We start from the raw sequence: 17,664 nt of genomic DNA, 5'->3' as shown, positions 1-17,664 counted from the left end.
ATTTAGCTGTACATACAACTGTAAGGAATTTATGGCAGCAGGAAAACAGATCCCAGATCCCTGCATTAATATAACTACAATACACTATGTGGACTGTGTTTAAATGTATATACAATGTTAGGGTTCATTGTGCTGTCCCTAAAATAATTTTAAATACTAGAAAAAAACCTATGTTGTATATAATGATAACCATTGGAGTTAGAAGAATAGTGGACATATTTACACAATGGGGTAATCTGATCTGTGACATTTGACAGGTGATCCTTGGTTTCAGTTGGTGACACGGACTCAGGCACGTTCGGACTCTCAGTTTACATAAACTCAGGTAGTTGATAGGACTGCCACAGGTCATATCAAGGTGAACATAACAGGAATACCACGTGACAAGCCAATCACTCAACAAATAATTGCTGATGTTTTTGTATGGTTTGTTATTAGCCATAAAATCACAAATCTATTGCTTTTTCCACCTTAAAAAGGACAAATACGTATTTTTTTTCAGCTGACTTTCCAAACACCTACAGTACATATGTCACTCATCAGAACATTGGACTGATACAAGGATTAGTGGCTGACGTTGTCTCATGGAAAGTACATAAGTGATGCACATCAGCTTCCACCATGAAGGAAAGAAGTATATGAAAACATGTCAGGGCTTGTCGGGATTCAATGTTTTGGCTTGTACGACTTATTTTAATTTTTTTTAATATATATATATTCTCATGCATACATATATATAGCGTTCTAAGTCATAAATAAAGTTCCTAAGATTTTTTTTTACTTTAAGGATGCCGATTAATGCAGAATGTAACCTTTTTTACACAGTGTCCATAAGCATTCCCCAGTTGGGCATTTAAATAATTTGATTTCTAAAAACAAATAAGTTAAGGTTTGAATGCAAAAATGTAGATACACCTTATATTTAAAAGAAAAGACCTCAGCATGAGTACATGGACATCTGTTGTACTTGGTGTAACTAGGTAATTTATCAAAGCTTCAAGCATGGAGGCATGGCCACCCCCAGGCTCTACCTGTAGCTGGTTGGTTTGGCCTTATGGACTGGTTGACCTTGATTATTAATTGTGGCTATTTGGCAGTGCGTGGAGACGCCTCTTGATGGGTGACTATTTAACGATACTTTGCTTGCTTGCAATTTTTGTATTACATAATACCCTCGTGCACTGCGCTTAGTCTGAGCCGTACAAGAAGCAATAAACAGAGACGTTTGCCAAAATAAGCCAAGCTATCCCTTCCTTCACCCCCGAAGAACCTTCTTCTCATTGTAAACTTAAATAGTGCCATCAGGGAGCAGTTAATAGAGATCTGTGCCAAAAGATTCAAACTGTTTTCAAAGTTTCGGTTCTTTTTAGGGAGGGCTGCTAAATTCATGTACGTGTGATTACAAACAGCACGGGAAAGCTGTATTCATTAACAGTAGAGTACCACACAGTGATAAACTATGGAATTAGAGAGTCCACTTCACATAGCTATTTACAGTGCAGGTTGTGTGAGTATCTGCACATTCCTGTTGTAAGTAGAATGTATAGAGGCATTTCCGTTTCTTGTTATGCTTCCATCATTGACAACAATAAAATATTTTTGCTGACAAAGTGAACATTTTTTACACATGCATTGTCACATATATGAGGTTTTTCCTGTTCATCATTTAGAACATTTTGTAACACTGGCAAAAATAAGTGAAATATATCATATTTTGACACAATTTGATAGATTTTTTTGTCATTTTTTCACATAATCTCATGTTTTCATGCCATCATAGACACTTTAAAGCACATAATACCTGAATCGTCCCTTTAGATTTTCATGGTGCAAATGGATGGACGAATCTTGCAGAATCCCCCATATGCAATTACCCCAACGCCCACCCATCGGCTTTTAGGAGGTGTGTTCAGCTGAACTCCCACTACATGATATACTTACCACCAGTCAGCTCCAGTACTGGCCTGGCCAGTTTCCCAGGGTGTCTAATGTGAACCCCTGTGCGCATGAGCAGAAAACGCTCCCACTGAAATGCAGGAGATCACTTTTCCGCCAACCAGTGGCCTGAAAGGTCGGACCACAGCAGAGGCGTTACATTGCAGCTCTGGAGCTGAAACTTCTCCTGAAGTCATTTGTTTTTATTTTAGCTTTAGTGAATGGATATTAAAGTACTTACAAGGTACTTTAACAGACATTGTTTGCTGAGGATCCTATACAGGCATGTAAACATTTTTTTTTGCATTTTTTGCTGACTTCTTTATAGGTGAATTTTGAGAATGATAGAAATCTCCATTCTTTGCAGCTGTGGTTTTCCTTTCTTCTGTTTACATGTCAAGGAGTTGAAAAATAATATTTTATGGCCAATATTATTTTTCTGACTTTTAGAGTGTTTTTAGAAAGGTATTATAAGTTTTCCACCTACCAGCCTAGCTACAACTCTGTACCAGCCTTGTTACAACAACAAATCAACCGTGTTTCCTAGAGGTTACACAAGGACAGCAGTGCCAAGACTAATTAGGCATAGTTTCAAGACAAAGACTCATCTCTGCCATTGACAGAATAAAGAGATTAAGTCTAGAACTTCTTAACATGACAGAGCTGTGTGAAAAGATCAAAGAAGTAATCAGTTAATATTCTCACGGATGAGTGAGTTGGGATAAAAACTGACTTTTGATATTTCACTCCTACTGATTTTACATGTTATGATTGGCAATAGGCAAGGATATTCATAGATGCAATTTCTCTACAACATCATTATCATCAGAGAGTTTGTGGGAAGGGGTAATTTAAAACAAAATACTCTTTTTGTTTAAAAAAAATCTGTATGTGAATAAAGAATAGGAGACCCTAAAAAATTTTTTTCAGCATTTCCTATGCTTTTACACCAGGTCACGTGATGTCTGGAACATGCGCCCCTCCAAGTTTTCTACTAATATATTAACATTAAGTGTCTGCTGTACTTTATAAAAGAGCTATCTAGATATTCTACTTTGATTTTGTAACAAAGACAGTAACTATGGTTTGGGCATTTAAAGGGCCTTCAGAACAGTCTGGTTAAGTGGTAGGTATTAATATAGGGTATAAGTCAGATCATGGCCATGAAAGAAGAGTTCTCAGAGAGTAAAAAATATTAGCATATAAAATTAACTAAATAGGCCACAAATTAAACCATTATAATGATTTTCCCAGGAATTAGAATTAACTTGGAGATCATCAGATGATTAATTTGAAAACCTCAGAGCAGAAAAGATCTGGTTTGCAATATTTTCTGTAATTTTATGTTCATATCCACTGAAGAATAGAAAATCATCATGTCCTGCTTAATTATGCAACATTATGTGCATTATGTAATGCATCATAAAATAGTTACTAGCCTCATTTTCTTGGTTATATAACCTTAAAGATGCATTAAACAGTAAAAAAAAAGGTTTAGCCTTATGGAGAGGCGCCACAACCTTTTTCACAATGCAATAAGAATTCTCAGAAAATGTATTTGTTTAGATACACAGAGACTTCTGGTTCTGCTCACAAAGCAGGAACTCTTGCGGCGAGAAATGCTTATTTTTATATTCTCTGGCTATCTGGGGTGAAATCAGGTGGCTCATTTTAGGAGGAACTTACCGGGGTTGGTAATGAAGAATGTATCTGCTCACTATTTTAATTCCTCTTTACATGGTAGAATCAGCTTTCCCCACTATCAGGGTGCTTCACGCCACTTATTGGGTTAATAGGTTCTAGCGTTTATACTTTCTCAGCACAAATAAGGCCAATATGTTTGCACCCAGTGTAAAATCTTGAAGAGGGTAACTTGATGACGCAGATTTGGTTTCCAGAATACAAAATCAATCATTGCTCAATAATTCCACTTCTATTTTTTATCTTTGAAAGCATCCGATATAAATATGTATTTACCTCAGCGGAGAAAAAAATGGTTTCCATCTTGAAGAAAGTTGTGAAACAATGTGGATTGATGCTTTTTCTACAGTTTTCTTCTCTGCAGCTGTAACAACACAAGAAAATCAGAATAATATTTTAGGTATTCAAAGGATATCAGAGAAAGTAATGTCGGCAAAAAAGAAAAATAATAGCCGGAAATCTGATACTGAAAAGGAATTATACTTGCAAAATCTACGCGAGAAACATTATGTAAGCACTTTAATATGCATTCTTTTCCTGACCCTCCCCAAAAAGGACCTCTGCTGTCCATGTTTGGCTCCAGTTTTGGCCAGGGGGCCAAAGGCATGTGCTGTGGATGTGCGGCACACAGAAGCCCTGATAAATAAGGCCTAAGTGTGTCAGCACATGGTGTCAGGGTTGAGTGGTACAAGGGATGTGAGGGTATAATGTGTGTATTTATGTGTAAACATATGGTACAGGTTTGCATGTTAGTGTGAGCGTGTGTTTTACTGCACCTAGGGGCCACTAAGCCTAGGCTCACCCCTGGTTTTGGCTGCTTGAAGCATCCACTGACGGGCATGTCAGGCAGGCTAGATGGGCCGAATGGTTCTTATCTGCCGTCACTTTCTATGTTATTTGCACGTTCTCAATAGACTGTTTGGAGCGCTGAACCTGGCTGGCAGTGAGCATGTGTGCAAACTCAGCTGGGACAGGCAATATCTGCCTACTGTGTACTAAAAGGCCCATACTGCTGAATAAGTGAACAAGAAGCATATTGTGTGTTTTTTAACAGCGTAAGTACTGCAATCCATTGTCAGTAAATACATTCCATGAATAATTTTACATTCTGATACGTTTAATACTAGGATGCTATTAAGGCGTTTAATTGAAGCTGATATTAAAACAAAATAAAAAACCTCTCCAAAAACGTTATCTGCTTCCTTTAGAAAAAGAACGTAGCTGCTGACACGGTAAGTTTCAGTCTGCAGTCTTTATCTCAATCAGAATAAAGACAAAGTCTGATATAATATACTTATAACAATTATACCTTGGATTTACTCTATTCCCTATATTCTAAGCTAACTCTGTTCTGGTTTCCATATAGTAATTTGTATGCAAATAGTAATTATGTTTCTGTTCATCGCTACAATTAAGTTAACGTCTATTAAGAATGCTGACAGCAGGAGTAAAAAGTTGTTTTTACAATTATATTGATTATTAAATTGATAAACCAACCTCAAGAACTGTACAATGGAACTTGCAAGATTGTGTTTCTCACAGATTAGACGTTGTTAGCAGTTTTTTTTTCTCTGTAAGCAATATGAAACACATATCTCAGCTTCTCATTGTGTTTCTATATATGTCCTGCACATCTTATTCTCTCATAAATTATATTAAGTTCTGGAGCTTTTATATAGTTCTTAAAATGTGTGTTTACCTGACATGATTAAAAATAAACAAAATGATTGAGAGGGATTTACCACGAAGTTCTCTGAAGAATGAGACAATTCCTCTTGTAAGCACAAATCTTATGATCTCACCCTTATAAATGGTGTTTGTTATTTTGGTTTCATACTAAATCAGTTTTGCTTAATACAGATACAATACAAGAGACGGAAAACAAAATGTTGCAGTATTTAGCAAATCATCCAGAATTTGGGAAATTAACATAACGCCGTATTAGAAAAGCAGTGAAGTTAAGCTATGTCTTAAAAGCTTTTGGCTCGCATGGCTTGCCAAGAATTAAGAGCTAAAGCAGGATGTACGCTATATAAACTCCTAGTCTGCATAATGACATTTGATACATCTGCCCATCTCAATGTTTGGCCATTAGTATTAGCACTTCTTGTGCAGCATTAACTTTACTGTAGTCAATAATGTAACTGTAATAATAATTTAGGTTCTCAAAGTAAACTGGAGTTAACAATAAAACTAAAATTTAAGCTGACAATATGTTGAAAAGTAGACGATTTTCTAGGAAGGGCTGAAGCGATACGTATACGCGTGTGCCATTTAATGTAATGGACTGGTGTGGAGGATCCTGTGGTCTCCATGACCGTCACAGGGAGTGTAAAATATCTGGTGGTGTGTATTGTTGCTGTACAGACCTCTATAGCAATCCTCATGTGGCCTCCTCATGATGCTCTGCAGCTGATCTTAGCAAGGTGGCAAAGTGGGCAGGAGGTCCTGGTCCTCCTGCCTCCAACCCTTCTGCACCCTATCTACAGTACCACTGCTTCCTGCTTGCAGCCCCACCACTCTCTACCTTCAGCCTTAACCCCAACAAAGGTTTCCCAATTTGGACTTAAATTTCTTTCTTTCTTTCTTTCTTTCTTTCTTTCTTTCTTTCTTTCTTTCTTTCCTTCTTTCTTTCTTTCTTTCTTTCTTTCTCTTTCTTTCTTTCTTTCTTTCTTTCTTTCTTCCTTTCTTCCTTTCTCCTAATACATGGGATCTATTGTGTAATATATCAATGACAAATATTCTGCCTTACATTATGCATTATGAATAAATACTAATTGATGGGGCACTTCCTTGACTAAAAACCTTTGCAGAGAATGGCGTTACTACTGGCCAGCTCAAGATCCTCCATTTTCCATGAGCAATAATTGTAAATATCTTGTGTCATTAGGCCCAATCACTCATTGACAGCAATAGGCTTCATTGCTCATATTCAGGTTAATTATTTACCTAATAGTTTACTTTACTTTAGGAATTAAAAAAAATAAAAAATAAAACAATGGTGGAAAATTGCATCCCTTGAGCAGTATCTGAAACTTTAAATTGTTTCTAGAGGCTTAAGGATACAAAAACCACTGGCTTCTCGTAATAAAGATAAAATGGAAAAAAGGAATGAGATTGTGGAGAACCGATGTATGGAATTTACGCAGTTAATTGTAAACTATGAACAAGCTAATCTAGATGAGATAGAGACAGTCTAATCAGATTGAAGATGAATTAAGGATTAAACTAGATACGTAATCACTTAGTGTCAAAAATAGAGTAAAACAATTTAAAAAAACTACAAGGAGATAAAGATGATTATAATAATAAAGATGTTTATAATACAACAAAACCCTCCACATATAGGAGAGAGGATACGTTTAGAAAAAAACTCTGTAAGCCAAATGAGGGAATAAGCCAGCACAGAAGAGACTCTTATGGAAAATGTGAAAAAATATAAGGGGTATTCACAAGATAATATAAATAATTATTATAAACTATCCAAGAGATAATGCAAATTCTCATTATGATAACAGTACAAGGAGTGATAAGAATTTGCATTATAACCATAAACCAGACACTGTTAATAGAATGAGTGATTTATCTCACTCTAGAGGTTTTAATAAACAGTACAATACAATAGAGGATCCGGTAACAGTAGAAGGGCTTCCCAAAGAGAGAAGACCCTATTCCTCAAACTATGGTGGGAAAACAAACCATGGAGTTTTTTAGACAAGCCCACAAATAAAGAGAAATCCAACAAATGGGAAACAATTCCCAGACCTAGAATGGGTAGAATTAAATCAGGTCAAATTACCCGTACTTTCTTGAATCCAGTCTTATTATTAGGCCTTAAAGTTTCTTTCTGTTTATGGATGCTCATAAATTTCTCTGAGATTCTTTTTCTATTATAAAACATGGAAATTATACCACACATCGGGGGAAAGAAAATATTTACATATCAATCAAAAACCTCCTTCTACTTTGTCTCCCTATGGGACAAAGGTAACCATCTAGAAGTCTTATTGACACAGGAATTTGAAAAAACATGTAACACAAAGAGGAATAACAATTTAACACAAACTCAAAACCCTGACCTACAGAGGACTTAACAGCTCAGCACCACCATACATCTCTTCGTTTCCTCATCATCTGCATCTCTCATCTACCATAATTTCACTTTTTACTTAAAATACATAAAACATAGATAAACCCAAAGGCAGACCTATAATTAGCACGATAGGGTCTCTTACCCAAAATAGTGCTTGGTGATGTTTTGGTAAGGGCGTGAAGTAAGATTTAAATATTTAATATCCTATATGAATGATAATACATGCAGATTAAAATTTACTCCAAATATTCAGAGATCCACTATATAATTCTTGGATTTAACATTATACACTGAAGGGGCTTATATGTATTCCTGCACCTTCTACAAACCAACAGTTGGTAATAGTTACATTAATTTCCCCAGTTGTTATCACTCTAACTGCCTTGACAATATACCCAAAGGGCAGATGACTTGAATTAAGAGAATTAATTGGTACCCCCAGATTGACGCTCCTCCCTCGTGATCACCCTTTCTCGGATGGGCATTGCTGGCCATAGAACTGTATGGTGATGCCGGGCTGTCTGGTAGTTGATGGGATTAAACCCCTAATCCTATCATGTTTTGATATATATATATCTGTGCTGTCTTCAATAAACAGAGTTCTGTTTTACCCCCACACTAAATTTCGACTAATGCTTGGGGGGGATTACAGAGGATTAACCCTAGAGCAACTGAGAAGTCACAGCAAGGAAGATTTCTACGGCGGAGCTACTCAGTCCAAGTTTATTATTTATCTATTTATTTAGAATATTTATTTTGTGAACATTTCAAGTAAGTACTTTGCTTTATATTTTTGATTTCTGTGTATTCCTTTGAGTGCTAGCCATATGTGTTTTATTTTGTTCATCTATTAAACTCTACAGAACAATTAATGGGCAAATTAGAGTCAATATAACTGTAAAGCTAATGAAATCACTGAACATCATCAACTTTACCTCTCCTGTTACCTTGCTGAGTGGCTTACAACACTTCCTGCTTGTGAGGAACACGGGACAAACACTAGTCGCTGATTGGCTGAATAGTGGTGTCCCCCTACCACATGGACCAATGAGTCAAAATCATAGTGTAGTGAAGGGGCGGGCTAACTCCCACATGTGATTATTTAAATGCTGGAACATGACTGAAATAGTAGACCTCTTTTGTATGCATTTGTATATTTATATTTGAATTCAGATCTCTCCTGAAGAAGACATGCTGGTCCTGGTGAAATGCGTTGACACCTGAGATTTTCTACTTGCAAATAGAGTTTTATCTCCTTATTTATATGCACTTTGGCTTCTGTTTTAAGACCGCTTGTGATTGTATCTGCATTCTTCTTTACGCCTTCGATTTTGGTTACTGTACAATTGGTTTGCTTTTTTTCTGTTTTAACAGATTTGGTATTAAAATGAAAAGATTGTTAAAGATCTATCTATGGGAATTCATATTACTCCTAATTTGTGATTGGGTTATAAACATATTACGTATCCCATGTGTTTTACACGCTAAATTATTGTTGTCTCTTTTTTCTCTTTCCTTATTTATTTATTCTTTTGCACATCTCTATTTTTTCAGCAGTAGGCTTTATGCAGGACACTTTGCTAAAAGTCCCTGCGTTTTCTTGATATTGGCACTGGTGTCCTCATTTGCTCTCTTTGGTTATTGTTGCTCATGAAGTCACCCATGGCCTGATTGTCAGTCATTGGAAGCTTTGTGCTCTGGCACCGCATTTTAACAGAGTCTACTCATAGCATTTAATAATATGCTTAATAAATAACAAACAATACAAGCTTGTGTTAACTTTGTCTACATATGCGTACTATAATTATGTTGCATTATAGGAGAGCATGTAATTTGGGGCTAATCTGAACCACATATTAGGTGATGTAAGCAAATGAATAACCCACTAATCTATATATTGCTCTAGAATCCCTATTATGATAGTAATTATATTATGGTATTTAAATAGCATGTCTGGTAAGACCGGATGTGATGAACATTGTTAAGGGAGGGGGTAGAAACTATGACTAACAAATGTTAATCGGACACGGCAGTTAGTTTGTCATGCCTGCTTCATTAAATTTAATGTGAATGTGTAGCAAGGAAACACGTAAACAAAAGGTCATATTGCGGTGCTAAAAATCTCAAGCGCAATTAACCCTTTAACGACGAAACGGTCAGTTAATGGACAATAAAATAAGCTTAGAAAGCGATCAAAGGTCACTTTCTTCACTTAAATGGTGTTGCTGTAATGCCTTGATGTTGCGGCATTCAGCAGCACCAAAAACCACTGCAGGGGCCCCATGCGTCCACATGCGCCATATACAATATATGCATACCTGGGAACTTCTGGGCTCCGGCTGCCCGGAGACTTCCCTTGCAGGACGCGGCCAGCACTGCCCACTGCCGTCAGTGGGAGTTTCCGCTGATGTCAGTGGGAGTTTCCGCTGATGTCAGTGGGAGTTTCCGCTGATGTCAGTGGGAGTTTCTGCTGATGTCAGTGGGAGTTTCTGCTGACGTCGGGGGCTTTCCCACTGACGGCAGCGGGAACCACCCCTTTTAAAAGGAAAATGTGCGGGGAGCAGGGTGTGTCAAGACCCCGCTCCTGGGACCCGGAGGATTCATACCCGGAGATTTCCCAGGTATGAATATATGGTCTCCAGACGCTCCTGAGAACTCTGAGGGTCCTGTAGGTTGAATCCAGGTACCATGCATCCAACCATGCAATTCAATATAAAACACAATGTGATAAATAAAATATAGAAAAATAAATAAATAAATATAGTTAAAAATAAAAATAAGGTAATAAATAATTCTCCAGTGATGTCATCATCAGTTCCATCCAGTTCCATCAAAGTGTAAAAAATATAAAAAATGAAAGAAAACTAAAAGTTTATTTTTATGAGCAATTGCTAAAATTAGTGTTGTGTGTTCCCAAAAGTCCTGGCATGGGAAAAGTTAAAATACTAGCATTTAAAATATGTATGAACTGACCAGACGGTAAATTTCTAAATTGTAAAATGCACACCTCTCAAATGTGGCCTTTTAGCCCCCAAATAACCAGGCAAACCCTACAAATCACAGCTTCTCTGACAGTATCAATTAAAAAAATCAGATTTTTGCCTTGGTAGCATGGTAACCAATATAATAAGTTGAAGTGGCACCATGTTGTCACCTGATCTAGGTTGAGATCGGCTGGATAGTGCGCACGAAAAAATGTCTGATCCCTGCTAACATGCAGGGATAGGTGTTTGTAAAGTTACAAATGCCCGCGCTGCTCTAAACCCATCGGCATTCATGGGGTAATAATGGGTAGGATGCTGTATTTCTAACAAAAACTATAAAACAATGACTGGCCTCCCAGAGTGAAAAATGTGTGCTGAACCTCTAGCGCCCAAAAAGTGCTTTATCTTTAAAGCAAAATTATCAATGAGTTGGAACCTTTTACTACGGTCAGCTTTCACTTAGTAACAAATTATCGTCTACAGGTTGTTTTAATAAAACAAATAGCTGGAGGTGGGGAAAAGGACAGATGCTTATAGGGGGATTCTGCAGAATGCCTCCATGCATTTGAAATGGGGACCACCTGGAAATTTAAAGGGACCACTAAACTATCATATGTGTTAAAGTGTATACAGTATGATGGCTGGGCTCTACACTCCCATAACATGGAAAATGAAAGCAAATAGTAGGTGTATTTGTATTTTGTTACATTGCCGAAACATACAAATTACGAGTAGTAGTCATATGGATTTATAGTATTACTCATTGTACCACACTTATCAAAAAATAATATTAATACAAAAATTATAAATGTGGTGATTCAGCTAACAAAATTAATTGGGGCATTTTTGACACTGTTATCATTAAACCCTACTTTTATTATACCATATGCACGCAGGGATGAGGTTTTAGGCAGAGACAGGGACACATATCTTACCCCTAATGAGGTAATGAAGTGAAGAGGCCACATGGAAGATGTGATTGAGATCTTTGCCTAGCCCATGAATCCCACCAGCACATACCCCAATGATTTGAGAGCTCAGTGGATGGCCAGAGGAAACCAAAGGGTCTCCACAATGAGCCCATGATCTCCACCACCTGTAAAAGCAGAACAGTGTGGCTGTTTGCCGGGCAGCGGGACAGTGCCAGAAAAATTGGTACTGTCCCAGAAGACACTGGAGAGGTATGCTATACTGACCTCATTACTGAGATCATCAGAAGCTAAACAGAGATTCCATACTCATTCGACCTCTATCTTTGCAACGCTAAAACTCTTCAAAACATATTCTACAGTTTCTGCTATCCCAGTTTATTCACACGCAACCACATCCCAGGTCAGCACATTATTATCATTATATACCGTAATTATTATTAACAATATAATTAATGAACACCTAGTGCTATAAAAGATACACACAAAATGAAAATTACATTAAAAATTTAAAGCAATTTAAAGCAAAAAATACTTTTAGCATATTAGTGTTGCATAATTCTTAGCTACATACACGGAAGAATATGAAAATCTGCAGCATGAGTAAAATATAAAGACTTTAACACAACACCAAGAAAAACAAACCGGGGTTTATTTTTTTACTATGACTTCTATTCTCTTCTGCTAGTTAGCATACATGGATACATTAATTTGACTCTTACTAAGAACTTGTCCTTCCGTAATACAGTTTGTAAGACCGGAGTGTACAATACCTGCTGGTAGAGAAGTTACAGAGATCAGATCAGGCAAAACAATGTGGCAGATCAACTGGATGTTGTGTTGACAACTGTACTACCTATACAGAGTTTTATCAGTTCCAAGCCACACCTGCACATAAGCCACACACTCCCACACCGGCTCTTGCAACATAATTTGTAAACACATAGCAGACCAATGCATATTTATCTGTATCCGTTTTATGATAGACTTTAATCTCAGTAAACATGTAACTCCCTATTACATAATAAACATGTTGTGTTACCTTAATCAGAAGTCAAAGTAAGTTATTGGATGTGACAAAATAGTATGGTGGAGCATTTTCAAGGGCAGGGGGTATAGAAAACCAAAAAAAGAAATGCCCAAATAATGGGAAATGTTTTCATTTAAAACATAAGAAAATATAATTTGATATATTTTTATGTTTAATCACAGTAACAGGACAAGGTACCCGCTACTAAAAGGGTTAAAACAAAGCTTAACATATATTTAAGTGGGAGTTGCCACAACAACAACACAAAGGACCCATTGTGGTTTCTCATTTTACTGGTGATATAAAATAAGACAATAACAACATTGATTACTATCCTCGTGTTGAATAACATGTGTTGAAGAACATGTGAAAAAAATAAAATGTTGCCTAGCCATACTTCAGGATAATGTCTGCTCTAGATATTGGTAATCTATGTGTTCACTAGTTATTAGATATAAACCTGCTGGACATGGTGAGGTATGAACGGAGCAAGTCTCACCATCTAGATATTCAGAGTTCTCCCGAGCATCCTTTGGATGAGTGCAAGGACCCAAAGCCAGAAGGTGCTCGATGCTTCGCCTCCTCCCTTGCTCATTAACTGCCCTTAGCCAGGCTTCGGATCCATTCTAGCTCAGGCCCATATTGTCTTGCCTGGCTCTCCCATTTTTATGCTGCTGGGCTTGTCTATGAAACTTTTATTCTTTACCACCCAGCTCTGCATTATAAACACTGTGTACTTACTATACTATACTTTATTATCACTTTTGTGCCATAACCTTGTAAAGTGTCATGTACATATTTATAGCTTAGTGGAAAAAGCAAAAATGTTATGTCTCACCCAGTCCCTTGGATTATCTCTTTCACACCCTGATAAGGACAATGTAAGTGTGGGGCAAAGGCGTGTCTAGATCACAGGTTCCTACCACACAATTATTTATATAGCACAAGAAAGACTCAAAATTGTATCTTATCAATGCAAGATAGGTATGTATATATATATATATATATATAAAATCCAAAGATAGTTACCGGCACTCCAGGGACTTCTATAAATAAAGACACGAAACCTCCAATTTTCTGGTCAACGTTTCAGTCTATTTTATTGTAGACTTTCCTCATGTTAAAAGAAAATTTCCATTGGGTTTCGATACCACAATGGAAGGTGTAGATGCAAGACTACAAATCCACATTTTATCATGACATCTTTCACTATCTTTAAACTATTTTGTTTTAATTAACTTTACATTCTAAATTCCAATTTACTAATGATATGTTCCTATCAAGTTCTTCACATTTGGCCAGAGACAAGTTTTTTGGACTATTTTTTTCTCTTAAACTTTTACACCCCAAATCACGGGTAATGTTTTAGGGTAAGTGTTCCAGGTACCTTTGATTTTGAGAAGGCAGACTGACTAATGGTTGGCCGGCAGGCCGTACAATTAAATGGGGGTCGCCTTAGTGGACAGCATTTTAACATCAGACTGTGAGTGTGAGAGTGGTAACCTTCCAGCGGTGCTTAATACCGAGAGGGAATTTAACCAGCAAGTAATAGGCATAAGGACATCTTAAATACAAGATAAGAGCAAGGGCTTAAATTCCATGTTTTTACAGCAGCATACAAATGAACATACTTTATGGGCCAAGTGAATGTTCTCTGCCATCAGGTTCTGTGTTTGTGTGTATTGCTTTGATATAACTACACGCAGACCTTATGTCCTAATTATGTCCTAATTTTACAGGCTCTAGGGAAGCCTCCCATATCTCTTAAAAGCTGCTGTTCCTTTTGTTTATTAAGAAACAGCATCGAACATTTCTAATGTCTTTCATTCCCTCATCTGGAGTCAGTGCTATGAGTGGCCCTCCGATTTTCATATAAAAGCGGAACTAATCAGCAGTTAATTAACTGGGTACTTAAAGGCGTTCTTTTTATTATAATGCTAAATAATGCTAACTTGTTAAATAATTAAGTTACATTCACAGCTCCTCACACCCACTACATTTTAGAGAAAACCGCATTCAAGCAGACTTAATTAAAATAGCATACTACTAACTAAAATATTTATATCTGCCTTCCAACTCAAGTATTAGGGAAAATGTCTTACATACCGCCACAAGTTTAATGTCATGGCTCATCGGAGGAAGAGAATGCAGTGGTAACTGTTTATTAGTAATAAGAATCATTGTTGCGTCTACTGCTGTTTTGTAAGTCCTGCCTTAACCTTTTCAGTGCCAGGATTGAGAATCATTTCCCCCCGAAGGAGGTGGGATCAATTTTTGTATTTTTTTCTATAGTTAGGTTAGAAACAGCATGCACTTACTACACTAAGCTATACATTACATCGGAAACATTACATGTTTTTTTGGGGGACAAGATATTCATAGATACCTACTAAATGCATTAATACCGTGAACAATAAAACCAAAATTACGTGCTCTTATAGTGAACGGTAAAATAAAAGTAATACTTCCCTGATTTGGACCGCAGCACCCAAACAACACTCTCCTCCAAGTGTTAAAATATGAAACCAACGAAATTTAGATGGGGCGCAGGTACATATAAAAGGGGAAGAAATAATAATACAATATAGTGTAGATGATTTGTTCAATGTGAAACTTAAGTGATATAATGCACTCACAAATCAAAGAAGTGAATCCAACCCATCAATAGGACTGTATATAATCTTTAATGTTCTTCTTGAGAAAATAATTGTATATGCACTACAGGTGCATATATAGGCGTAGAAAGTCCACCAGAATGTGGGGTATATCGAACTCCAATTGAAAATCGACGCGTTTCACCCGTAGGCTTCTTCAGGAAAATCAATTGAAGAATATGTCCATAAAAATTCAATATAAAATCAGCAGTCCGTAAGTGACTACTAAATGCATTGCCTAACAATATATATAGTGATAGAAACAGCCCCCCCCCCGAATTCAAACCAAATAGTAAAAGTCATGGAAATAACGTAATTTTCTTAGAAGCTCCCATTTATCCAATGGATGTGATTGTACATGTATGTAGATTGGACATGCAGACATTACACGACATATTACAGTGCAGGCATACATATGTTGAATTTGATAATCATGCTAAACAAGCAAAATATATGTGGGGGAGGAGTTTAGAGAGGAGGGGCACCTGTGACATCACAGCCAATGATCCTGTGTGGTAGCAGAGATCAAGCTTTTTTCCCAGCATGCTCATAATAGATCTGCTGTCAGAATGCTAGCCCTTTTAAGGTTTTTATAGGTTCATTGGTTACCATGGTAAACTAGTGAAGGCAATATTTCCGACTTTTTTCTAAACAGAGCATCACGGGGCTTCAGCCTTTAACAGGACTCCCGCATGTAGCTTTAAACATGTGAGACTACTGATGGGCAGCCCCATTACACTATGGAAAAGTGATCTGAGCTACCGAGAAGATGTGTAGCTAACCTTTTAAACCCAATTTGCCTGCTACATCTCCTACAACTGCCACACTAGTTATCAGACTAATAAAAGAAGAAGGCATACTAAATACTCCATTACCTCCATGTTTTCTGCACCTACCAATGGAAATGAGAATGAATGCTGACTGTCTGGTTCTGCGTGTAATGCGATGTGAATGATAACAAATGTCGATCCTTCCTAAAGGACTGGGTACTAACTCACTAGTTTAGTTCATATGTATTAGTGTAATATGAGGTACCAGCCCAGGTGACACATTCTCATAATTTATAAATGCTGGTAATTTACAATATGGTGTCTGTGGACTTGTCCTGGTAGTACTTGCGTACTTAGGCCTATAGCTAAATAACCCATCATTCAACCCCAAATCCCCAAGAACCATGCAACCACATATTGTGGGAAGGGGGGAAGGGTGCTGGCTCTAATAAAACCCCACATTGCAACAAAGTTTCACCCCCAGGACCAATAACCACACTTATTGCTGACTCAAAGAGTCCAGTTTAGGTGCATTTTTTAGGCCGTAGGTATACGCATTAATTGACTGAGTGCAGGGTTAACATGTTTGACCGTGAGTAAATAATGGTTTGTAAAGTAAGCTTAACTATGATTAACAGCTCACCTTCAATTAACTCACCTTGTTAGCCCAGACATTACATCATACTGATCAAGATAACGGTACATTATCTTAAAGGGAACCTGCTGACAATCACAGGACATAACTTCATCTATTAAGAACAAGGTGCAAAGGTAGATTATCAAATCAAAATAATAAATAGTAAATATAATTAGTATAAAATAACTACAAACTAGTGTTTAAAAGTGACAGATAACATTATATTCACAACAGCATTCAACACTATTTTACCTAAGATGACATTATGACACTCAATATGTTTGGTACTGGGACTAGGGTAACATATCACCTATAATCATACGTGGGAACTTCCCAGGACAGGCTAGCCGATGCTCTCCCTCTGCTGAAGGAATTGCTTTGTGAGGGGTTAGGCTGGCTGAATCTGTGGGTGCTGCTAACACTATGTGAGTCAGGGCTGGCTGCGCAAAGGGCCAGGGCAAGCCCTAGAGAGTATCCAAGCATTCCAGTAATGCCTACCAAATGTGACTGCTAGGACCAGTCATGAATTGTATTTAGAATCTTGTAGGTTTTTAATATGTGCAAAGTAGCCATTAACCAGTTGGATATCAAGTTAAGGATGGTCAGTCATGATCATACCAAGGAGCATTGCATATCATTTCCCCTCCTACCTCATAATTTGTATTGCGATGGGGACATCAGTGTACTGCCCACCAACATCAGCAGAATGCCCACTGAGGTCTGTAGACCCACCCGCATTCCAACCAGGAAGGTCTCTGTGTAGCTGGAGCCTGGATGCTCTCAGATATGGTCACGATCTAGTATAAGTTTAAATAAGTTTAAAATAATAAATAATATTTACATAGGTTTAGTTTAGTTATTCAGAGTGCCCTTTTCACTGTTATTGTTTGACTTGAGATTTCACCTAGGGAGGGCATATACTATAGCTGTG

At 37.3% G+C, this 17,664-nt stretch overlaps 1 protein-coding gene across 1 annotated transcript in view; it reads right to left on the bottom strand.

Moving 5' to 3' along the window:
• RHOBTB1 (Rho related BTB domain containing 1) overlaps positions 1-12,475 on the bottom strand; it is a 33,208-nt gene extending 20,733 nt beyond the window's left edge. Inside the window, exons 1-2 of the mRNA XM_053450143.1 lie at positions 12,416-12,475; positions 3,913-4,000 (exon numbers count right to left, since the gene is read on the bottom strand). The gene's annotated coding sequence lies outside the window, so the exon portion shown is untranslated. The remainder of the gene's footprint in view (positions 1-3,912; positions 4,001-12,415) is intronic.
• Between the last annotated feature and the right edge of the window lie 5,189 nt (positions 12,476-17,664).

Source organism: Spea bombifrons, chromosome 11 (assembly GCF_027358695.1).
Source record: "Spea bombifrons isolate aSpeBom1 chromosome 11, aSpeBom1.2.pri, whole genome shotgun sequence".
NCBI classification, from domain to species: Eukaryota; Metazoa; Chordata; class Amphibia; order Anura; family Pelobatidae; genus Spea; species Spea bombifrons.
Note: the sequence above shows the minus strand (reverse complement) of the source record. Positions and strands in the feature narration are given on the sequence as shown.